Genomic DNA, 25018 nt, shown 5'->3' with positions numbered 1-25018 from the left:
ACGCCAGGCTGCTGCCCATTTCTGGCATTAAACGCCAGTCTGGTGCCCTTTTCTGGCGTTAAACGCCCAGAATGGTGCCAGACTGGGCGTTTAACGCCCATTCTGCTACCTTTACTGGCGTTTAAACGCCAGTAACTATCTCCTCCAGGGTGTTCTGATTTTCATTCTGTTTTTCACTTTGTTTTTGCTTTTTCAATTGTTTTTGTGACTTCACATGATCATTAACCTACAGAAAACATAAAATAACAATAGAAAATAGAAATTTAACATAGATAAGTAAAGATTGGGTTGCCTCCTAACAAGCACTTCTTTAATGTCAATAGCTTGACAGTGACTCTCATGGAGCCTCACAGATGTTCAGAGCAATGTTGGAACCTCCCAACACCAAACTTAGAGTTTGAATGTGGGGGTTCAACACCAAACTTAAAGTTTGGTTGTGGCCTCCCAACACCAAACTTAGAGTTTGACTGTGGGGGCTCTGTTTGACTCTGTATTAAGAGAAGCTCTTCGTGCTTCCTCTCCATGGCGACAGAGGGATATCCTTGAGCTTTAAACACAAGGGAGTCTCCATTCACTTGAATGATCAATTCTCCTCTGTCAACATCAATCACAGCTTTTGCTGTGGCTAGGAAGGGTCTGCCAAGGATGATGGATTCATCCATACACTTCCCAGTCTCTAGGATTATGAAATCAGCAGGGATGTAATGGTCTTCAACCTTTACCAAGACATTCTCTATAAGTCCATAAGCCTATTTCTTTGAATTGTCTGCCATCTCCAGTGAGATTCTTGCAGCTTGTACCTCTATGATCCCTAGCTTCTCCATTACAGAGAGAGGCATGAGGTTTATGCTTGACCCTAAGTCACACAGAGCCTTCTCAAAGGTCATGGTGCCTATGATACAAAGGAATGAGAACTTTTCAGGGTCCTGTCTCTTTTGAGGTAATCTCTGCCTAGTCAAGTCATCCAATTCTTTGATGAGCAATGGAGGTTCATTCTCCCAAGTCTCATTACCAAATAACTTGGCAATTAGCTTCATGATTGCTCCAAGGTACTTAGCAACTTACTCTTCAGTAACATCTTCATCCTCTTCAGAGGAAGAATACTCATCAGAGCTTATGAAAGGCAGAAGTAAATTCAATGGAATCTCTATGGTCTCAGAATGAGCCTCAGATTTCCATGGTTCCTCATTAGGGAACTCCATGGAGGTCAGTGGGCGTCCATTGAGGTCTTCCTCAGTGGGAATCACTGCCTCTTCCTCCTCTCCATGTTTGGCCATGTGAGATGTGGTTATGGCCTTGCACTCTCTTTTTGGATTCTCTTTTGTATTGCTTGGGAGAGTGCTAGGAAGGAGTTCAGTAATTTTCTTACTCAGCTGACCTAATTGTGCCTCCAAATTTCTAATGGAAGACCTTGTTTCAATCATGGAACTTTGAGTGGTTTTGATTAGATTAGAGACAATGGTTGTTAAGTCAGAGGGGTTTTGCTTAGAATTCTCTGTCTGTTGCTGAGAAGATGATGGAAAAGGCTTGCTATTGCTAAACCTGTTTCTTCCACCATTGTTGTTGTTGAAACCTTGTTGAGGTCTCTGTTGATCTTTCCATGAGATATTTGGATGATTTCTCCATGAAGGATTATAGGTGTTTCCATAGGATTCTCCCATGTAATTCACCTCTTCCATTGCTGGGTTCTCAGGATCATAAGCTTTTTCTTCAGAGGAAGCTTCCTTAGTACTGCCTGTTGCTGCTTGTATTTCAGACAGACTCTGAGAAATCATATTGACTTGTTGGGTCAATATTTTATTCTGAGCCAATATGGCATTCAGAGTATCAATCTCAAGAACTCCTTTCTTCTGAGTTATCCCATTATTCACAGGATTTCTTTCAGAAGTATACATGAATTGGTTATTTGCAACCATTTCAATGAGTTCTTGAGCTTCTGCAGGCATCTTCTTCAGATGAAGAGATCCTCCAGCAGAGCTATCCAATGACATCTTGGATAGTTCAGACAGACCATCATAGAAGATTCCTATGATGCTCCATTCTGAAAGTATGTCAGAAGGGCACCTTCTGATCAATTGCTTGTATCTCTCCCAAGCTTCATAGAGGGACTCACTATCCTTCTGTCTAAAGGTTTGGACTTCCACTCTAAGCTTACTCAATTTTTGAGGTGGAAAGAACTTTGCCAAGAAGGCATTGACTAGCTTTTCCCAAGAGTTCAGGCTTTCCTTAGGTTGTGAATCCAACCATGTTCTAGCTCTGTCTCTTACAGCAAAAGGAAAGAGCATAAGTCTGTAGGCTTCAGGGTCAACCCCATTGGTCTTGACAGTGTCACAGATTTGCAAGAACTCAGCTAAGAACTGATGAAGATCTTCCAATGGAAGTCGATGAAACTTGCAATTCTGTTGCATTAGAGAAACTAATTGTGGCTTAAACTCAAAGTTGTTTGCTCCAATGGCAGGGATAGAGATGCTTCTCCCATAGAAATCAGGAGTAGGTGCAGTAAAGTCACCAAGCACCTTCCTTGCATTGTTGGCATTGTTGCTTTCGGCTGCCATGGTTTCTTCTTCTTTGAAGAGCTCTGTTAGGCCCTATAAAGAGAATTGTTCTTTAGCTTCTCTTAGCTTTCTCTTCAAGGTCCTTTCAGGTTCAGGATCAGCTTGAACAAGTATGCCTTTATCTTTGTTCCTGCTCATATGAAAGAGAATAGAACAAGAAAGTAGGGAATCCTCTATGTCATAGTATAGAGATTGCTTCAGGTGTCAGAGGAAAAGAAGAATAGAAGGAGAGGATAGAGATGAGAGAATTCGAACTTACTAAAGAATTAGAGTTCGAATTACACCTTGAAGAGGAGTGTTAGTCCCTTAAATAGAAGGATGTGAGAAGAGGGGAAGAATTTTCGAAAATTAATTAAAAGATTTTAAAAAGAAATTTGAAAATTTGATTGAGATTTTTGAAAACTAAGATTGGGAAAGAAATAAAGTGATTTTTGAAAAAGATTTTGAAATTAGAAAAAGATATGATTGAAAAAAAATTAATTTTGAAAAAGATGTGATTGAAAAGATATGTTTGAAAAGATATGATTGAAAATCAATTTAGAAAAAGAAAATTTTTAAAATTAAAGTTGATTACTTGACTATCAAGAAATTAAAAGATATGATTTTAAAATTTAAAGTTTGATCCTTTCTTAATAGGCAAGTAACAACTTGAAAATTTTGAAGTAAATCTTTAATTGAAGAAGGATTTTTGAAAATAGTAAAAATAAATATAAAATGGAAAGAAATTGATTTTGAAAGAGATATGATTGAAAAGATATGATTTGAAAAAGATTTGATTTTGAAAAATTATGAAGACTTAAAAAAATGTGAATTAAAAACAAAATCTTCCCTCTAGTGTCATCCTGCCGTTAAACGCCCAAATCTCTACCTTTTTGGGCGTTAAACGCCCAGCCAGGTGCCCTGGCTGGCGTTTAAATGCCAGTTTTCCTTCTTCACTGGGCGTTTTGAAAGCCCAGCTTTTTCTGTTTGATTCCTCTGCTGAATGTTCTGAATCTTCAATTCTCTGTATTATTGACTTCAAAAGACATAGTTTTTTTTTTAAAAAATATTTTTTTGAATTTTTGATGATGGGAATCAATAAAAAATGCAACTAAGATCAAATAAACAATGCATGCAAGACACCAAACTTAAAAGTTTGTATACTAAGGACTATAACAATGTAAAAATGCATATGAAAAACAACAAAACACACAGAACAAGAGAATTTAAAGATCAGCGCAATGAAATCATCAAGAACAACTTGAAGAACAATGAAGAACATATTGCATGTTTTCGAAAAATGCAAGAAGAATGCAATTGACACCAAACTTAAAAATTGATACTAGACTCAAAGAAGAAACATAAAATATTTTTGATTTTTATGGTTTTATAAATTTTTTTTGTGATTTTTGAAAATTTTAATAAAAATTCCAGGAATCATGCAATGTTAGTCTAAAGCTTCAGTCTAAAAAGATTAGACATGTTTGGCCAAGCTTTAGCAGGACATTACATTCAATAGCTAAATTGATGAGAATCAATCAGCTTTTGTGATGGTGGAAACATCACCTTGAAACTCTAGAATTCATTCTTAAAAATTCTGAAGAAAAAAAAAATACCTAATCTAAGCAACAAGATGAACCGTCAGTTGTCCAAACTCGAAAAATCCCCGGAAACGGCGCCAAAAACTTGGTGTTGTTGCCGGACCAAATTTGGCACGGTTGTTGCCGGAAACAAATGCGAAACGGTTGTTCGTTCATTCGTTCCTTCCTCGGCAACGGCGCTAAAAATTTGGTGCACGAAATTGTGATCATCAACAATGGCGCCAAAGACTTGGAGCTCTCAAACGTGAATCACACTTTGTCACAATTCTGCACAACTAACCAGCAAGTGCACTGGGTCGTCCAAGTAATAAACCTTATGTGAGTAAGGGTCAATCCCACGGAGATTGTCGGCTTGAAGCAAGCTATGGTCATCTTGTAAATCTCAGTCAGGTAGATTCAAATGGTTATGGAGTTTAAGGTGATGAAAATAAACATAAAATAAAAATAGAGATACTTATGTAATTCATTGGTGGATTTCAGATAAGCGTATGAAGATGCTTTGTTCCCCTTGAACCTCTGCTTTCCTATTGCCTTCTTCCAATCATTCATACTCCTTTCCATGGCAAGCTTTATGTTGGGAATCACCGTTGTCAATGGCTACATCCCGTCCTCTCAGTGAAAATGGTCTTGATGCTCTGTCACAGCATCGGCTAATCAGCTGTCGGTTCTCGATCATGTCGGAATAGGATCCATTAATCCTTTTGCGTCTGTCACACGCCCCACAATCGCGAGTTTGAAGCTCGTCACAGTCATCCCTTTCCAGATCCTACTCAGAATACCACAGACAAGGTTTAGACATTCCGGATCTCAGGAATGGCCGCCAATAATTCTAGCCTATACCACGAAGGTTCCAATCTTAGATTAGAAACCCAAGAGATACGCATTCAAGCCATTGCTAGTAGAACAGAGGTGGTTGTCAGGCACATGTTCATAGGTGAGAATGATGATGAGTGTCACGGATCATCACATTCATCAAGTTGAAGAACGAATGAATATCTTGGAGAAGAAATAGACTTGAGTTGAATAGAAAAACAATAGTACTTGTATTAATTCATGAAGAACAGCAGAGCTCCACACCTTAATCTATGGTGTGTAGAAACTCCACCATTGAAAATACATAAGAACAAAGTCTAGGCACAGCCGAATGGCCAGCCTCCAAACGTGTCTAGGGACTAAACGTCCGAAGATGAAAATACAATAGTATAAGGTTCTATTTATTGAGAACTAGTAGCCTAGGGTTTACAGAAATCAGTAATTAATGCAGAAATCTTCTTCCGGGCCCACTTGGTGTGTGCTTGGGTTGAGCATTGAAGCTTCCATGTGTAGAGACTTTTCTTGGAGTTAAACGCCAACTTTTGTGCCAGTTTGGGCGTTTAACTCCAGCTTTTGTGCCAGTTTTGGAGTTAAACGCCAGAATTCTTGAGCTGACTTGGAACGCCAGTTTGGGGCATCAAATCTTGGGCAAAGTATGGACTATTATATATTTCTGGAAAGCCCAGGATGTCTACTTTTCAACGCAATTGAGAGCGCACCAATTGGGTATCTGTACCTCCAGAAAATCTACTTTGAGTGCAGGGAGGTCAGAATCCAACAGCATCTGCAGTCCTTTTTCAGCCTCTGAATCAGATTTTTGCTCAGGTCCCTCAATTTCAGCCAGAAAATACCTGAAATCATAGAAAAATATACAAACTCATAGTAAAGTCCAAAAATATGATTTTTAGATAAAAACTAATAAAAACATAATAAAAACTAACTAAAATATACTAAAAACATACTAAAAATAATGCCAAAAAGCGTATAAATTATCCGCTCATCAATGCGTCAGATACGCGTACGCATGATGCGGCTTATGTGCCCAGCACAGTTCCAGCCCCACTCCTACTCAACTCTGTCAAATTTTATTTTTCATCCACACACATATGATGCGTACGCGTCAGCGACGCTTGCACGTCGTGTGCTCGTTTTTTTTTGTGTGTGTGTGTGTCGCCTGAAGTGTTCGGTTCTTGTTATAAAATAGCTGCATGATTAGAAAAATAGTAAAAATACAATAAAAATCAAATAAGTAATGAAACTACTTCTAGGAAAATAACTAAGGATACGAGATTATCGGGTTGCCTCCCGACAAGCGCTTCTTTAACGTCCCTAAGTTGACGGTCAGTTCTGCTAATTCAACAGATGAGCAGACCTCTGGCGATTGATCTCGCCTCCAAGATAGTGCTTCAACCTCTGGCCATTCACTGTAAATTTCCTGTCAGAATTCTCTTCCTGTATTTCCACATAACCATAAGGGGAAGCTCTGGTAACCACATAGTCCTGACCACTGAGATTTCAGCTTCCCGGGAAAGAGTTTTAGCCTTGAATTATACAGAATCACTCTTTGTCCTGGCTCAAAAACTCTTATGGCAATCTTCTTGTCATGCAGTAATTTGGTTCTCTCCTTATAGAGCTTGGCATTCTCATAGGCTGAATATCTGAATTCATCAAGCTCATTCAACTGAAGCATTCGCTTGATTCCTGCAGCTTCTGAATAATTCAGATATCGGATTGCCCAGTAAGCTTTATGCTCCAGCTCAACTGACAGGTGACAGGCTTTGCCATAGACCAACTGATAAGGGGACATGCCAATAGGAGTCTTGTAAGCTGTCCGGTATGCCCATAGAGCATCATCAAGCTTCTTAGACCAGTCCTTTCTTAAAACACTGACAGTCTTCTCTAAAATCCTCTTAAGTTTCCTGTTGAAAACTTCAACCTGTCCACTTGTCTAAGGGTGATAAGGGGTTGCCACTTTATGACGGACTCCATATCTCTGCAGAAGAGAGTCTAGCTGTCTGTTACAGAAGTGACTTCCACCATCACTAATGAGTGTCCTTGGGACACCAAACTGGATAAAGATATATCTCTGAAGAAAGCTCATTACCACCTAGGCATCATTGGTGGGTAGAGCCATAGCTTCCACCCACTTGGACACATAATCAACTGCCACTAGAATATAGTTGTTTGAATGTAAGGGTGGGAAAGGTCCCATGAAATCAATACCCCACACATCAAACAACTTAACCTTAAGAATCCCCTGCTGTGGCATTTCATGGTTGGAAGGGAGATTTATGGCTTTTTCACATCTGTCACAGTGCTTCACAAATGCTCTTGAGTCTCTGAAGAGAGTCGGCCAGTAAAACCCGCTCTGAAGGACCTTTGTAGCTGTCCTTTCACCACTAAAGTGGCCTCCATACTTAGAACCATGACAGTGCCAAAGGATCTACTGTTTTTCTTCATCTGGGATATATCTCCGGATGATACCATCTGAACACCTTGTAAAAAGGTATGGTTCCTCCCAAATGTAGTACTTTGCATCAGTCAATAGCTTCTTCACTTGTTGCCTACTGTACTCTCTTGGAATAAAATTCATGGCCTTATAATTTGCAATGTCTGCAAACCATGGAGCCTGCTGAATGAGAAATAATTGCTCATCTGGAAACGTCTCATTCACAGCTGTGGGTGGTTGTACTCCTGCTTCAGGCTCAATTCTGGAGAGATGGTCAGCTACTTGATTTTCTGACCTTTTCCTATCTTTTATCTCAATATCAAACTCCTGAAGGAGTAACACCCATCTGATTAATCTTGGTTTAGAGTCCTGCTTGGTTAGAAGGTACTTCAAAGCAGCATGATCAGTATAAATAATAACCTTAGAACCAAGTAAATAGGACCTAAATTTATCAATAGCATACACAACAGCTAATAATTCCTTTTCTGTAGTTGTGTAATTCTTTTGGGCATCATTTAACACACGACTGTCATAGTAAATGACATGTACAAGCTTACCATGCCTCTGTCCTAAAACAGCTCCTATAGCAAAGTCACTGGCATCACACATTAATTCAAATGGTAAATCCCAGTCATGGGGGGCTATAATGGGAGCAGAGGTAAGGTTTGCTTTCAGAAGTTCAAAAGCATGCAGGCAATCAGAGTCAAAGACAAAAGGCACATTAGCAACCAACAGGTTGCTTAGTGGTTTAGCAATTTTAGAAAAATCCTTTATAAATCTTCTATAAAATCCTGCATGACCCAAGAAACTCCTGACTGCCTTAACATTAGTTGGTGGTGGTAATTTTTCAATTACCTCCACCTTTGCTCTATCAACCTCAATTCCCTTACTTGAAATCCGGTGTCCAAGAACAATACCTTCTGTAACCATAAAATGACATTTTTTCCAATTTAAAACAAGGTTTGATTCTTGACACCGTTTCAAGACAAGAGATAAATGCTTAAGGCAAGATTCAAAAGAATTACCAAAAACAGAAAAGTCATCCATAAATACCTCAATGAACTTTTCAACCATATCAGAAAAAATTGAAAGCATACACCTTTGAAAAGTTGCTGGAGCATTGCAAAGTCCAAAAGGCATTCTCCTGTAGGCAAATACTCCAAAGGGGCATGTGAATGCTGTCTTCTCTTGTCTTGAGGGTCTACTACAATTTGATTATATCCAGAATATCCATCTAGAAAATAGTAAAAAGCATGACCAGCTAACCTCTCAAGCATCTGATCAATGAAAGGCAGGGGGAAGTGATCCTTCTTGGTAGCAGTGTTGAGCCTCCTGTAGTCTATACACATTCTCCATCCTGTGACTGTTCTTGTAGGAATAAGCTCATTCTCTTCATTCTTGAACACTGTCATCCCTCCTTTCTTAGGAACTACCTGCATAGGACTTACCCAAGGACTGTCAGAAATAGGATAAATAATACCTACTTCCCATAGTTTCATTACCTCTTTTTGGACCACCTCTTTCATAGTTGGATTGAGTTTCCTTTGTGGTTGCACAACTGATTTAGCATCATCTTCAAGGAGGATCTTGTGCATACACTTGGTTGGACTAATCCCCTTCAAGTCACTAATGGTCCACCCAAGAGCTGTTTTATGGCTCCTGAGCACTGAAATAAGCGCCTCTTCCTCTTCAGGCTTCAGGGAAGAGCTGATAATCACTGGATAGGAGTCATTTTCACCCAAGAACACATATTTTAGAGAAGGAAGTAAATCTTTGAGCTCATGCTTGGGGGCTTCCTCCTCTGCTTTAGGCGTGTGTACCATAGTCTTCTGGGTTGGTGAATTATCAACTTCAACTAATTCATACTCAGAAATAGGATCCAAAATGTCATCAAGTACCTCAACTTCCAGTACTTCTTGAACAAGTGGTTCAACAACATCAATTCTCATACACCCTTCAGAATCATTATGGTGCTTGAGAGCTTCAAAAATATTAAGGACCACATGTTCTTCATTTACCCTCAGGGTTAATTCACCCTTTTGCACATTAATCAGAGCTCTTCCTGTAGCTAAAAAGGGTCTACCAAGAATAATAGAGCATTTTACATCCTCTTCCATGTCTAATATAACAAAATTAGCAGGAAAAATAAATGGTCCTACTTTCACAAGTAAATCCTCAATAACACCCACAGGTAATTTAATAGAAAGATTAGCAAGTTGAAGGGAAATACGAGTGGGTTTTACCTCCTCAATTTGAAGCTTTTTCATCACTGAAAGTTGCATGAGATTGATGTTAGCTCCAAGATCACATAAAGCTCTCTGAATGGTGACATCTCCAATGGTGCAAGGAATCACAAAACTCCTTGGATCTTGCATTTTCTCAGGCAGTTTATGTTGAATAATAGCACTGCATTCCTTGGTTAACACCACTGTTTCTTGCTCCTTCCAATTCCTCTTGTTTGTCAACAATTCTTTCATAAATTTAGCATAAAGGGACATTTGCTCAAGAGCCTCTACAAAAGGAATGTTGATTTGTAGCTTCTTGAAGACATCTAAAAATTTGGAGAACTGCTTTTCTTTGGAAGCCTTCTGAAGTCTCTGAGGATATGGCATTTTCGGCTTGTATTCAGGAGCCTTTGGCAATGTAGGATACATGTCAAGAGAGTCAGGGAATGGGTTGTCTGCACGCTTTGGAGGGGTGTGCTTCACTTCTTCCTTCTTCTCCTCTGGAACTTCCTTTTCAACTAGCTCTTCATTGGCCCTTGTCTCAGAGCCAGCTGTTTTACCACTTCTCAATTGAATAACCTTGCAATCTTCTCTTGGGTTCACTACTGTATCACCTGGAAATGTACTTGCAGACCTCTCAGGTATTTGCTTGCTCAGTTGGCCCATTTGCACCTCTAAATTTCTAATGGAGGCTGTTGTTTCCTGCATAAAACTCCTCATCATCTCCCAGTTAGAATTATCTTGGGATTTAGAGTTTTTCTGCTGAGGTGGTTGTTGCTGCTGAGACTGAAATTGGCGGTTATTGTGATTGTTCTGTTGGAAGCCGCCCTGAGAATTATTGTTAAAATTATGAGGTCTCTGAGGTTGGTCCCTCCACCCAAAATTTGGGTAATTTCTCTACCCCTGATTGTATGTCTTAGAATATGGATCATTGTTGGGATTTCTAGGATCACTCCCCATATAATTGACCTATTCAGAAGAGCATTCAGCATAGTCATAATTATCATTTTACACAAAATTACCCGTCATGTCATAAGAGATCTCTTGATATGGGTTTTGGGTGTTGATGGTTGAGACTTGCATTCCACCCATCTGTTGAGTAAGCCAACTTATTTGCTGAGACATAAGCTTATTCTGAGCAAGAAGAGCATTAAGAGCTTCTACTTCCATAACACCCTTCTTCTGAGAAGCCTCGGAGTTCACAGGATTCCTGTTAGATGAGTATAAATATTGGTTGCTAGCAACCAATTCAATCAGCTCAATAGTCTCCTCCGGTGTTTTCTTCTTATGCAATGAACCACCTACAGAATTATCTAAGCACATCTTGGACATTTCACCCAAGCCTTCATAAAAGATATCTAGTTGGGTCCATTTGGAGAACATGTCCGGAGGGCATTGCCTAATCAATAGCTTGTATTTCTCCCAAGCTTCATAAATAGTTTCACCATCCCTCTGCCTGAAGGTCTGAACCTCCACTTTAAGCTTAGTCAGCTTCTTTTTTGGAAAAAATTTAGTAAGAAACTCAGTAACAACCTTGTCCCAAGTATTCAAACTCTCCTTGGGTTGGGAATCTAGCCATAGCTTTGCTCCATACCTCAGAGCAAACGGGAAGAGCATGAGTTTGTACACCTCTGGGTTTACTCCATTTGTCTTCACAGTATCACAAATTTGCAGAAAATTAGAGATAAATTGATTTGGGTCTTCGTGGGGAAGACCATGATACTGGCAGTTTTGTTGCACCAGAGTGACCAATTGTGGCTTCAACTCAAAGTTGTTTGCAGTTATAGGAGGCACCATAATGCTTTTACCATAAAGATCTGCAGTAGGAGCAGAGTAAGAGCCAAGCACTCTCCTTTGTTCTTCATTCCCATTCGGATTTGCCACATTGGCATTAACAGCATTATTGTGATCCATAATAGATTCTGCAGCCTTGTAAAGTCTTGCTTGTTGTAAACGTCGCCAACAAGTCCTTTCAGGTTCTGGATCAAAGTCTAACAGAGGTTCCTTGTCTCTGTTTCTGCGCATAAACAAACAGAATAACAAGAAAAGATGGGATTCTCTGCGTCAGAGTGTAGAGAAGTCCCAGTGAGGTATCCTGTGTAAAATAATAAAATAAAAATACTAAAATAAATAAATAAATAAATTTCGAAAATTATAGTTGTAACTAGACAGGAATTTTCAAAAATTTACAGGAAAAATAAACAAGAAAATTAAAATAAAATTAACTAGGTGACACCAAACTTAATCTTAAAAATTAAGGAAAAATATTAGTGCTATTAAAAAATTTTTTGAAAATAATAAGCAAAATTTAAATAAAATTAAAACTAAAACGTCTAATCTAAGCAATCAAACAACTGATAGTTGTTAATCACTAGCAATCCCCGGCAACGACGCAAAAAACTTGATGCGGAAATTTATAACCCACAAACTAACCGACAAGTGCACCGGATCGTACCAAGTAATACCTCAGGTGAGTGAGGGTCTATCCCACGAGGATTGATGGACTAAGCAACAATGGTTAATTGATTTACTTAGTTAGGCAAACAGAAAAGAGTGTTGAAGGTTCAAAGACATTAAACAATATAAAGAATATTGAAGAAAGTCAAGTAATTAAGTTGGGAACAAGGTATGGAGAAGACAGTTAAGGTTTCAGAGTTATCTATTTTCTGGATTTATTTTTCTTATTAATTTATTTTAATCGTGCAAGGTTTAATTCATGGCAAACTATATGTGACTAGACCCTAATTCCTTAGACCTTCCTAGTCTCCTCTAAAATTCATCAATAGCCAATTCCTTGGTCAATTAATTCCAATTAGGGGGTGAAGTTCAATTCTAGTTATATGCCATAGAAATCCTAATTACCCAAATATAAAAGGATTATATGTCACGTATCCCATTAAATTCAAATAATTAAAATTTAGGAGAATTTGTTTTCAAGCTATTGTTCAAGTAAAGAGCTTTTCCATGTTATACAAGAACTCAATTAGGAAAAGGGTCATACTTCTGTTCCACCCAAATTCATAAAATAAAGAACGAAAATAATTCTTGAAATATAAATCAGTACATGAAATAAAATAGAAAAACAATAAAATCAATCCATACAATAGACAGAGCTCCTAAACTTAATAGTGGAGGTTTAGTTGCTAATGGTTCAGAATGAAAATAAGGATTGTAAATTGTGAATTGGAATGGAATAATGTTGTTCTGGAATCCCCCTGTTGGATTCCCTTTTTATATCTTGGTGCGCAGAAATTGTGATCATCAACAATGGCGCCAAAGACTTGGTGCTCTCAAACGTGAATCACACTTTGTCACAACTTCACACAACTAACCAGCAAGTGCACTGGGTCATCCAAGTAATAAACCTTACGTGAGTAAGGGTCGATCCCACGGAGATTGTCGGTTTGAAGCAAGCTATGGTCACCTTGTAAATCTCAGTCAGGCAGATTCAAATGGTTATAGAGGATTGATAATTAAAACATAATTAAAATATAAACTAGGATAGAGATACTTATGTAATTCATTGGTGAGAATTTCAGATAAGCGTATAGAGATGCTTTCGTTCCTCCTGAACCTCTGCTTTCCTGCTGTCTTCATCCAATCATTCCTACTCCTTTCCATGGCAAGCTTTATGTTGGGCATCACCATTGTCAATGGCTACATCCCGTCCTCTCTGTGAAAATGGTCCAATGTGCTGTCACTGCATGGCTAATCATCTGTCGGTTCTCGATCATACTGGAATAGGATTTACTATCCTTTTGCGTCTGTCACTACGCCCAGCACTCGCGAGTTTGAAGCTCGTCACAGACATCCCTTCCCAGATCCTACTCGGAATACCACAGACAAGGTTTAGACTTTCCGGATCTCGGGAATGGCCGTCCATGGGTTCTAACTTATACCACAAAGATTCTAATATCTCGGACTCGGTCCTCTGTATTAGATATCTAAGAGATATTCATTCTAGCTTGTTTGCATGTAGAACGGAAGTGTTTGTCAGGCACGCGTTCGTAAGTGAGAATGATGATGAGCATCACATAATCATCATATTCATCATGTTCTTGGGTGCGAATGAACATCTTAGAATAGGAATAAGCTTGAATTGAATAGAAAAACAATAGTACTTTGCATTAATTCATGAGGAACAGCAGAGCTCCACACCTTAATCCATGGTGTCTAGAAACTCTACCGTTAAAAATACATAAGAACAAGGTCCAGGCATGGCCGAGAGGCCAGCCCCCAAGTCTAAGGAAAAACGTTCCAAAGATAGATAATACAATAGTAAAAAGTCCTATTTATACTAAACTAGTTACTCGGGTTTACAGAAATGAGTAATTGATGCAGAAATCAACTTCTGGGGCCCACTTGGTGTGTGCTTGAGTTGAGCATTGAGCTTTACACGTGTAGAGGCTTCTTTTGGAGTTGAACGCTGATGAGCGGATAATTTATACGCTTTTTGGCATTGTTTTTAGTATGTTTTTAGTATGTTTTAGTTAGTTTTTATTATGTTTTTATTAGTTTTTATTTAAAAATCATATTTCTGGACTTTACTATGAGTTTGTGTATTTTTCTGTGATTCTAGGCATTTCTGACTGAAATTGAGGGACCTGAGCAAAAAATCTGATTCAGAGGCTGAAAAAGGACTGTAGATGCTGTTGGATTCTGACCTCCCTGCACTCGAAGTAGATTTTCTGGAAAAGGACTGCAGATGCTGTTGCCCAATATTTGATGCTGTTGCCCAATATTTGATGGCCCAAACCGGTGTTCCAAGTTAGCTTAAGAATTCTGGCGTGAAAACGCCAGAACTCGCACAAAAGCTGGAGTTAAACGCCCAAACTGGCACAAAAGCTGGCGTTTAACTCCAAGAAAAGTCTCTACACATGAAAGCTTCAATTCTCAGCCCAAGCACACACCAAGTGGGCCCGGAAGAAGATTTCTGCATTAATTACTTATTTCTGTAACCCTAGGCTACTAGTTTTCTATAAATAAGACCTTTTGCTATTGTATTTACACACTTTCATAGACCTTTTCACGTTTGGGGGCTGGCCTCACGGCCATGCCTAGACCCTTTTGTTCTTATGTATTTTCAACGGTGGAGTTTCTATACACCATAAATTAAGGTGTGGAGCTCTGCTGTTCTTCATGAATTAATGCAAAGTACTACTGTTTTTCTATTCAATTCACGCCTACTTCTTCTCTAAGATATTCATTCGCACACAAGAACATGATGAATGTGATGATTATGTGACACTCATCACCATTCTCACCTATGAACGTGTGCCTGACAACCACTTCCGTTCTACATGCAAACAAGCTTGAATGTGTATATCTTGGGTTTCTAATCTAAGATTAGAACCTTCGTGGTATAGGCTAGAATTATTGGCGGCCATTCCTGAGATCCGGAACGTCTAAACCTTGTCTGTGGTATTATGAGTAGGATCTAGGAAGGGATGACTGTGACGAGCTTCAAACTCGCGAGTGTTGGGCGTGTGACAGACGCAAAAGGATCAATGGATCCTATTCCAACATGATCGAGAACCGACAGATGATTAGACGTGCGGTGACAGCGTGCGTAGAACATTTTCACTGAGAGGACGGGAAGTAGCCATTGACAACGGTGATGCCCAACATAAAGCTTGCCATGGAAATGAGTATGAATGATTGGAAGAAGGCAATAGGAAAGCAGAGGTTCAGGAGGAACAAAGCATCTTCATACGCTTATCTGAAATTCCTACCAATGAGTTACATAAGTATCTCTATCTCTATCTTTATTTTATGTTTTATTCATCTTTTAATTATCAATCCTCCATAACCATTTGAATCTGCCTGACTGAGATTTACAAGATGACCATAGCTTGCTTCAAGCCGACAGTCTCCGTGGGATCGACCCTTACTCACGTAAGGTATTACTTGGACGACCCAGTGCACTTGCTGGTTAGTTGTGCAGAATTGTGACAAAGTGTGATTCACGTTTGAGAGCTCCAAGTCTTTGGCGCCATTGTTGATGATCACAATTTCGTGCACCAAGTTTTTGGCCCCGTTGCCGGGGATTGTTCGAGTTTGGACAACTGACGGTTCATCTTGTTGCTTAGATTATGTAATTTTACTTTTTATTTTCGAAAATTAGTTTAATACAAAAAATTTTTTTCTATTTTGTTCTTCAGAGTTTTTAAGAATGAATTCTAGAGTTTCATAATGATTTGTTGAAGCTTGGCTAGCTGTGAAGCCATGTCTAATCTTTTGGACCGAGGTTTCAACTTATCATCATAAGAGCTTGTTGATTTCTATCAATTTGCTGTTGTGAGCAACGATCTGCTAAAGCTTGGCTGGCCATTGGCCATGTCTAGTGTTTTGGACTGGAGCTTTCTTTGAAAGCTTGGCTGGCTAGTAAGCCATGTCTAATTCCTGGACCGGAGTCTTAGACTAGCATTGCAATGATTCCTGGAATTCTTATTAAAAATTTTGAACCCCTTTATTTTCTTTTCCACTCAATTTTTGAAAAATCACAAAAAAATTTATAAAACCATAAAAATAAAAAATATTTTATGTTTCTTGTTTGAGTCTAATATCAATTTTTAAGTTTGGTGTCAATTGCATGTCTTTATTCTTCTTGCATTTTTTGAATATATGCATTATGTTTTTCATTGATCTTCAAGTTGTTCTTGATGATTTCAGTGCTCTGATCTTTAATTTCTCTTATTCTGTGTCGTTTGTTATTTCTTACATACATTTTCAAATTGTTATAGTCCTTAGTATACAAACTTCTAAGTTTGGTGTCTTGCATGCATTGTTTATTTGATCTTAGTTGCATTTCTATTATTTCTCATCATTAAAAATTCAAAAAAAAAATTTCAAAATTGTGTCTTTTCAAGTCAATAACACAGAAAATTGAAGATTCAGAACATTCAGCAGAGGAATTACACAGAAAAAGTTGGGCGTTCAAAACGCCCAGTGAAGAAGGAAAACTGGCATTTAAACGCCAGCCAGGGTGGGCGTTTAACGCCCAAAAAGGTAGCATTTTGGGCGTTAAACGCTAGAATGGATGCCATTCTGGGAGTTTAACGCCAGGATGACATAAGAGGGAAGATTTTGTTTTTAATTCAAATTTTTTTCAATTTTTCATAATTCTTCAAAATCAAATCTTTTTCAAATCATATCTTTTCAATCATATCTTTTCAAAATCAATTTCTTTTCAATTTTTTTATTTATTACTATTTTCGAAAATCCTTGCTACAATTAATAATTTAATTCAAAATTTTCTAGTTGTTACTTGCCTATTAAGAAAGGATCAAAAGTTTTAATTCTAGAATTATATCTTCTAATTTCTTGTTAGTCAAGTAATCAACTTTAATTTTAAAACTTTCTTTTTTTAATTTGATTTTCAATCATATCTTCTGAATCATATCTTTTCAATCACATCTTTTTCAAAATTAAGTTTCAATCATATCTTTTTGATTTCTCATTTCAAAATCTTTTTCAAAAATCACTTAATTTCTTTCCCAATCTTAATTTTCGAAAATCCTTTACCAAATTTTCAAAATTTCTTTTAATTATTTCAAAATCTTTTAATTTAATTTCGAAAATTCTTCCCCTCTTCTCACATCCTTCTATTTAAGGGACTAACACTCCTCCTCAAGGTGCAATTCGAACTCTATCCTTCTTGATAAGTTCGAATTCTCTTCTATCTACCTTCTCCTTCTATTCTTATTTTCCTCTGACACCTCAAGGAATCTCTATACTGTGACAAAGAGGATTCCATACTTTCTTCTTCTCTCTTTCATATGAGCAGGAGTAAGGACAAAGACATTCTGGTTGAGGCTGATCCTGAACCCAAAAGGACCTTGAAGAGAAAGCTGAGAGAAGCTAAAGTACAACTCTCTGTAGAGGACCTAACAGAGCTTTTCAAACAAGAAGAAGCCATGGCAGCCGAAAACACCAACAATGCAAGGAAGGTGCTTGGTGACTTTACTGCACCTACTCCTGACTTCTATGGGAGAAGCATCTCTATCCCTGCCATTGGAGCAAACAATTTTGAGCTTAAGCCTCAATTAGTTTCTCTAATGCAACAGAATTGCAAGTTTCATGGACTTCCATTGGAAGATCCTCATCAGTTCATAGCTGAATTCTTGCAAATCTGTGACACTGTCAAGACTAATGGGGTTGATCCCGAGGTCTACAAGCTTATGCTTTTTCCCTTGCTGTAAGAGACAGAGCTAGGACATGGTTGGACTCACAACCTAAAGAAATCCTGAACTCTTGGGAAAAGCTAGTTAATGCCTTCTTGGCAAAGTTCTTTCCACCTCAAAAATTGAGTAAGGTTAGAGTGGAAGTCCAAACCTTCAGGCAGAAGGAAAGTGAATCCCTCTATGAAGCTTGGGAAAGATACAAGCAATTGATCAGAAGGTGTCCTTCTGACATGCTTTCAGAATGGAGCATCATAGGTATCTTCTATAATGGTCTGTCTGAACTGTCCAAAATGTCATTGGACAGCTCTGCTGGAGGATCTCTTCATCTGAAGAAGACGCCTGCAGAAGCTCAGGAACTCATTGAAATGGTTGCAAATAACCAATTCATGTACACCTCTGAAAGGAATGCTGTGAATAATGCAACAAATTAGAAGAAAGGAGTTCTTGAGATTGATACTCTGAATGCCATATTGGCTCAGAACAAAATATTGACTAAGCAAGTCAATATGATTTCTCAGAGTCTGTCTGGAATACAAGCTGCATCAGTCAGTACTAAGGAAGCTTCCTCTGAAGAAGATGCTTATGACCCTGAGAACCCTACAATGGAAGAGGTGAATTACATGGGAGAACCCTATGGAAACACCTATAATCCTTCATGGAGAAATCATCCAAATCTCTCATGGAAGGATCAACAGAGACCTCAACAAGGCTTCAACAACAGTAATGGTGGAAGAAATAGGTTTAGCAATAGCAAGCCTTTTCTATCATTTTTTTCATAACAGACAGAGGATTCTAAGCAGAGCCACTCTGACTTAGCAACTGTAGTCTCTGATCTAATTAAAACCACTCAACGTTTCATGACTGAAACAAGGTCCTCCATTAGAAATTTGGAGGCATAAGTGGTCAGCTGAATAAGAAAGTTACTGAACTCCCTCCTAGTACTCTTCCAAGCAATACAGAAGAGAATCCAAAAGGAGAGTCCAAGGCCATCAACATGACCCACACGGCCGAACTTGAAGAGGAGGAAGAAGCAGTGATCTCCACTGAGGAAGACCTCACTGGACGTCCACTGGCCTCCAAGGAGTTCCCTCATGAGGAACCATGGGAATCTGAGGCTCACACTAAGACCATAGAGATTCCATTGAATTTACTTCTGCCATTGATGAGCTCTGATGAGTATTCTTCCTCTGAAGAGGATGAAGATGTTACTGAAGAGCAAGTTGCTAAGTATCTTGGAGCAATCATGAAGCTAAATGCCAAGTTATTTGGTAATGAGACTTGGGAGGATGAACCCCCATTGCTCATCAAAGAACTGGATGACTTGACTAGGCAGAGATTACCTCTGAAGAGACAAGATTCTGGAAAGTTCTCAATACCTTGTGCCATAGGCACCATGACCTTTGAGAAGGCTCTGTGTGACCTAGGGTCAAGCATAAACCTCATGCCTCTCTCTGTAACGGAGAAGCTAGGGATCATTGAGGTACAAGCTGCAAGAATCTCACTGGAGATGGTAGACAATTCAAAGAAACAAGCTTATGGACTTGTAGAAGATGTCTTGGTAAAGGTTGAAGACCACTACATCCCTGCTGATTTCATAATCCTAGAGACTGTGAAGTGTGTAGATGAATCCATCATCTCTTGGGTTTCTAATCTAAGATTAGAACCTTCGTGGTATAGGCTAGAATTATTGGCGGTCATTCCAGAGATCCGGAACGTCTAAACCTTGTCTGTGGTATTCTGAGTAGGATCTGGGAAGGGATGACTGTGATGAGCTTCAAACTCGCGAGTGTTGGGCGTGTGACAGACGCAAAAGGATCAATGGATCCTATTCTAACATGATCAAGAACCGACAGATGATTAGCCGTGCGGTGACAGCGTGCGTAGAACATTTTCACTAAGAGGACGGGAAGTAGCCATTGACAACGGTGATGCCCAACATAAAGCTTGCCATGGAAAAGAGTATGAATGATTGGAAGAAGGCAATAGGAAAGCAGAGGTTCAGGAGGAACAAAGCATCTTCATACGCTTATCTGAAATTCCTACCAATGAATTACATAAGTATCTCTATCTCTATCTTTATTTTATGTTTTATTCATCTTTTAATTATCAATCCTCCATAACCATTTGAATCTGCCTGACTGAGATTTACAAGATGACCATAGCTTACTTCAAGCCGACAGTCTCCGTGGGATCGACCCTTACTCACGTAAGGTATTACTTGGACGACCCAGTGCACTTGCTGGTTAGTTGTGCGGAATTGTGACAAAGTGTGATTCACGTTTGAGAGCTCCAAGTCTTTGGTGCCATTGTTGATGATCACAATTTCGTGCACCAAACGCCAGTTTGTAACTTGTTTCTGGCGTTTAACTCCACTTTGCAACCTGTTTCTGGCGTTTAACTCTAGAATGCAGCATGGAACTGGCGTTGAATGCCAGTTTGCGTCGTTTAAACTCGAGAAAAGTATGGACTATTATGTATTGCTGAAAATCCCTGGATGTCTACTTTCCAAAGAAATTGAGAGCGCGCCATTTGAAGTTTTGTAGCTCTTGAAAATCTACTTTGAGTGCAGGGAGGTCAGAATCCAACAGCATCTGCAGTCCTTCTTCAACCTCTGAATCTGATTTTTGCTCAAGTCCCTCAATTTCAGCCAGAAATTACCTGAAATTACAGAAAAACACACAAACTCATAGTAAAGTCCAGAATGTAAATTTTATTTAAAAACTAATAAAAATATACTAAAAACTAGCTAAATCATACTAAAAACTATGTAAAAACAATGCCAAAAAGCGTATAAATTATCCGTTCATCACAACACCAAACTTAAATTGTTGCTTGTCCCCAAGCAAATGAAAATCAAATAGGATAAAAAGAAGAGAATATACTATAAATTCCAAAATATCAATGAAACTTAGCTCCAATCAGATGAGCGGGACTTGTAGCTTTTTGCCTCTTGAATAGTTTTGGCATCTCGCTTTATCCATTGAGGTTCAGAATGATTGGCATCTATAGGAACTCAGAATTCGGATAGTGTTATTGATTCTCCTAGTTCAATATGTTGATTCTTGAACACAGCTACTTTATGAGTCTTGGCTGTGGCCCTAAGCACTTTGTTTTCCAGTATTACCACCGGATACATAAATGCCACAGACACATAATTGGGTGAACCTTTTCAGATTGTGACTTAGCTTTGCTAGAGTCCCATATTAGAAGTGTCCAGGGTTCTTAAGCACACTCTTCTTTTTGCTTTGGACCTTGACTTTAACCGCTCAGTCTCAAGTTTTCACTTGACACCTTCACGCCACAAGCACATGGTTAGGGACAGCTTGGTTTAGCCGCTTAGGCCAGGATTTTATTCCTTTAGGCTGTCCTATCCACTGATGCTCAAAGCCTTGGATCCTTTTTATTACCCTTGCCTTTTGGTTTTAAGGGCTATTGGCTTTTTGCTCTTGCCTTTTGGTTTAAAGAGCTTTTGGCTTTTTCTGCTTGCTTTTTCTTTTTCTCTTTTTTTTCTCCATTTTTGTTTTCTCTTTTTTTTTTCGCAAGCTTTTGTATTCACTGCTTTTTCTTGCTTCAAGAATCAATTTTATGATCAAATAACATTTCTCCTTTTTCATTATTCTTCAGGAGCCAACATATTTAACATTCATAAACAACAAATTCAAAAGACATATGCACTGTTCAAGCATTCATTCAGAAAACAAAAAGTATTGTCACCACATCAAAATAATTAAACTAGTTTCAAGGAAGAATTCGAGACCATGTACTTCTTGTTCTTTTATTTTTAGAACATTTTTCATTTAAGAGAGATGATGGATTCATGGGACATTCATAGCTTTAAGACATAGACACTTAGACACTAATGATCATATAGTAAAGACACAAACATAAATAAACATAAAGCATCGTAAACGAAAAACAGGAAAATAAGAACAAGGAGATTAAGGAACGGGTCCACCTTAGTGAGGGTGGCGTCTTCCTCTTCTTGAAGAACCAATGGTGCTCTTGAGCTCTTCTATGTCTCTTTCTTGTCTTTGTTGCTCCTCCCTCATAGCTCTTTGATCTTCTCTAATCTCATGGAGGATGATGGAGTGCTCTTGGTGCTCCATCCTTAGTTGTCCCATGTTGGAACTTAATTCTCCTAGGAAAGTGTTGATTTGCTCCCAATAGTTTTGTGGAGGGAAGTGCATCCCCTGAGGCATCTCAGGGATTTCATGGTGAAGAATTTCCTCATGCTCTTGTTGAGGTCCATGATCTCTTGTTTTGCAGCCAAATGCTCTACTACTGAGCTATGGACCCTTGAGATGAATCTCTCCATCTCTCATGACTCGGAGGTGGAAGCTTTTGTCTTTCCTTTCCTCTTTCTAGAGGTTTCTCTGGCCTTAGGTGCCATTAATGGTTATGGAAAAACTAAAAGCTATGCTTTTACCACACCAAACTTAAAATGTTTGTGATAATGCGAAATTGTTACTCTGAGGTTGTAAAATTTGTTGTTCGTTCTCTCCCTGGCAATGGCGCCAATAACTGGTGCACAATACCATGGTCCATACATAACTTCACAACTTCGCACAACTAACCAGCAGGTGCACTGGGTCATCCAAGTAATAAACCTTACGTGAGTAAGGGTCGATCCCACGGAGATTGTTGGTATGAAGCAAGCTATGGTCATCTTGTAAATCTCAGTTAGGCGGATAATAATTGATTATGGAGTTTTCGAAAATAGGTAATAAATAAACAGAAAATAAAGATAGAAATACTTATGTAAATCATTGGTGAGATTTCAGATAAGCGTATAAAGATGCTTTCATTCCTCTGAACCTCTGCTTTCCTGCTGTCTTCATCCAATCATTCCTACTCCTTTCCATGGCAAGCTTTCTGTAAGGGCATCACCATTGTCAATGGCTACATCCCATCCTCTCTTGTGAAAATGGTCCAAATGCTCTGTCACAGCACAGCTAATCATCTGAGGTTCTCGATCATACTGGAATAGGATTCACCCTCCTTTTGCGTCTGTCACTACGCCCAGCACTCGCGAGTTTGAAGTTCGTCACAGTCATTCAATCCCTGAATCCTACTCGGAATACCACAGACAAGGTTTAGACTTTCCAGACTCTCATGAATACCGCCATCAATCTAGCTTATACCACGAAGATTCTGATTAAGAGATCCAAGAGATATTCATTCAATCTAAGGTGGAACGGAAGTGGTTGTCAGGCACGTGTTCGTAGGGGAATGATGATGATTGTCACATTCATCACATTCATATTGAAGTGCGAATGAATATCTTAGAAGCGGAATAAGTTGAATTGAATAGAGAAACAGTAGTACTTTGCATTAATTCATGAGGAACAGCAGAGCTCCACACCTTAATCTATGGAGTGTAGAAACTCTACCGTTGAAAATACATAAGTGATGAAGGTTCAGGCATGGCCGAGAGGCCAGCCCCCAACGTGATCAATATGATCTAAAGATGATCCGAAAATAAAACTCAGGATGTTAATACAATAGTAAAAAGTCTTATTTATACTAAACTAGTTACTAGGGTTTACAGAAGTAAGTAATTGATGCATAAATCCACTTCCGGGGCCCACTTGGTGTGTGCTTGGGCTGAGCTTGAAGTTTACACGTGCAGAGGCTTCTTCTGGAGTTGAACGCCAAGTTGTAACGTGTTTTTGGCGTTCAACTCTGGTTCGTGACGTGTTTCTGGCGTTTAACTCGAGACTACAGCGTAGAACTGGCGTTCAACGCCCTTTTGCGTCATCTAAACTCGGCTAAAGTATGGATTATTATATATTTCTGGAAAGCCCTGGATGTCTACTTTCCAACGCATTTGGGAGCGCACTATTTAGAGTTCTGTAGCTCCAGAAAATCCATTTTGAGTGTAGGAAGGTCAGAATCCAACAGCATCAGCAGTCCTTCTTTAACTTCTAAATCTGATTTTTGCTCAAGTCCCTCAATTTCAGCCAGAAAATATCTGAAATCACAGAAAAACACACAAACTCATAGTAAAGTCCAGAAATGTGAATTTAACATAAAAACTAATGAAAACATCCCTAAAAGTAACTAGATTCTACTAAAAACATACTAAAAATAATGCCAAAACGCGTATAAATTATCCGCTTATCAGTTTGCTCGTCCCCGAGTAAAAGAAGAAAGAAATGAGTAGAAGAAGAAGAGAATGGAGGAGATGGAGGTGTGTGAATGGTTCGGCTAAGGGGGTTTTAGGTGGTTATGATGTGTGAAAAGGAAGGAGTGATGGTTGGAATTTGAGTGGGTGGGTGTAGGTGGGTTGTATGATGGTTTTGGAGGAGTAATGGAGGTGATTGGTGAAGGGTACTTGTGGAAGAGAGTTATGATAGGGTGTGAAGAGAAGAGAAGAAGTGGTGGGGATCCTGTGGGGTCCACAGATCCTGTGGGGATCCTGTGCGGTCCACAGATCCAGTGGGGCCAAGGACTTAACATCCCTGCTCTAATTAGGCATGTAAAACGCCCTTGCTGTGCAATCCTGGCGTTTAACGCCAGACTGCTGCTTGTTTCTGGCGTTAAACGCCCAAATGTAGCCTGTTTCTGGCATTTAATGCCAGGTAGATGCTTGTTTCTGGCGTTAAACGCCAGACAGATGCTTGTAAATGCCAGAATGCTCCTCCTCCAGGGTGTGCTATTTTTAATGCTGTTTTTCATTCTGTTTTTGATTTTTTAGTAGTTTTTGTGACTCCACATGATCATCAACTTAATTAAACACGAAATAAAAATAAAAATAAAATAGATATAATTAAATAACATTGGGTTGCCTCCCAACAAGCGCTTCTTTAATGTCAATAGCTTGACAGTGAGCTCTCATGGAGCCTCACAAATAATCAGAGCAAGGTTGGAACCTCTCAACACCAAACTTAGAGTTTGAATGTGGGGGTTCAACACCAAACTTAGAGTTTGGTTGTGGCCTCCCAACACCAAACTTAGAGTTTGATTGTGGGGGCTTTGGTTGACTCTGCAGTGAGAGAAGCTTTTCATGCTTCCTCTCCATGGTTACAGAAGGAGAACCTTGAGTCTTAAACACAAGGTAGTCCCCATTCAGTTGAAGGACCAACTCTCCTCTGTCCACATCAATCACAGCTCTTGCTGTGGCTAGGAAGGGTCTTCCAAGGATGATGGATTCATCCTCATCCTTCCCAGTGTCTAGGATTATGAAATCAGCAGGGATGTAAAGGCCTTCAAC

The 25018-nt window shown here is 39.0% G+C and overlaps 1 non-coding gene across 1 annotated transcript; it reads left to right on the top strand.

Moving 5' to 3' along the window:
• The first annotated feature begins 2049 nt into the window (after positions 1–2049).
• Positions 2050–2153, top strand: LOC148576323 (small nucleolar RNA R71). Its single transcript, XR_015903118.1, has one exon. It is a non-coding gene; the product is annotated as a small nucleolar RNA R71 (small nucleolar RNA).
• The last annotated feature ends 22865 nt before the right edge of the window (positions 2154–25018 follow it).

The sequence above is a fragment of the Arachis ipaensis genome, chromosome B1 (genome assembly GCF_059453495.1).
Source record: "Arachis ipaensis isolate K30076 ecotype BB chromosome B1, ASM5945349v1, whole genome shotgun sequence".
In the NCBI taxonomy this organism is placed as follows: Eukaryota; Viridiplantae; Streptophyta; class Magnoliopsida; order Fabales; family Fabaceae; genus Arachis; species Arachis ipaensis.
This window is presented reverse-complemented; position numbering and strand designations above follow the sequence as displayed.